Below are 1,025 nucleotides of genomic sequence, written 5' to 3' on the forward strand. Positions count from 1 at the left end.
TTTGGAACAAAATAAATCGACTAAAAATATTTTATTCGATCCATATTTTAGCCGACTCATATTTTTTTTATCAGTTTATTAATTATTATCTGATGAACTATACACCTAATACCTATAACTAATATTGCAAAACATTGTTTTTTAATTTAATGAACACTATTTTAATTTGTAAGAGACTGATAGCCTTTACTTAATGATTGATTGTGGGCGGCGGACTCTGTTACAGACATTCTATATAATAATAATTATGTTATAATTATAAAAGGTAGGCTTACTTGCCTTATAAGTTTGTATCCACTGGCATAAAATATCGAGTCGGTTGATTAAACAATTAGTTCCTCTAAATTCATAAAAAAAATGCCTCTTTGGTTAGATTATCTAGAAATAATAGATCTCACGAGCTCAAACACTTCAGAAGGTCAATCACGCATGTGCTTGGAGAGCTTAGTCCGTTACAGTATAGCCAATATTTTATATTATGAAAGTTTAATTATTGCTACCGAATCAGTTGTCATATTACATAATATTATAATACATTATTTTTAATGCATATTTCTTAGTATATAATTAATAAAATTCTCTATTTCTGTACCAACTATTGAATAGAAATTTCATGATTAATTTGGTATCAAACCAAGGGCTAGAGTGGAGATCACAGTAATAGAAGTTACAGAACATTTTTTTTTTTAGCTAGAGTTGACTTTTAAATGATAATGATTCAACTGAACAAAACTACAAAAATAAAAATAAATGCCATAACAAGTGTATTGGACATAGATGGATTTCCGCCTCAAGTTACTTCATGCAAAAAAAAAAAAAGCGACGAAAATGATTTTCGTTACTTCTTTATTCAAAATATGCAAATTTTAAAAATGATGTTGCTTTATTAAATCCTGTTCAAATCTCTATACCGGTATTTAAGGCTACCATGACTAGACTAAGGTCTTAATTAATAGCATTCCAGTTTTATGTATATATCTATTCAGTATGCGATTTTAATACCTTTGTAGAAAATAAATTATTGT

This window comes from Adelges cooleyi, unplaced genomic scaffold, assembly GCF_023614345.1.
Source record: "Adelges cooleyi isolate 19-005CV unplaced genomic scaffold, UGA_ACOO_1.1 ACOO_flye_CR_arks_rails_tigmint_CR_PRNA_552, whole genome shotgun sequence".
In the NCBI taxonomy this organism is placed as follows: Eukaryota; Metazoa; Arthropoda; class Insecta; order Hemiptera; family Adelgidae; genus Adelges; species Adelges cooleyi.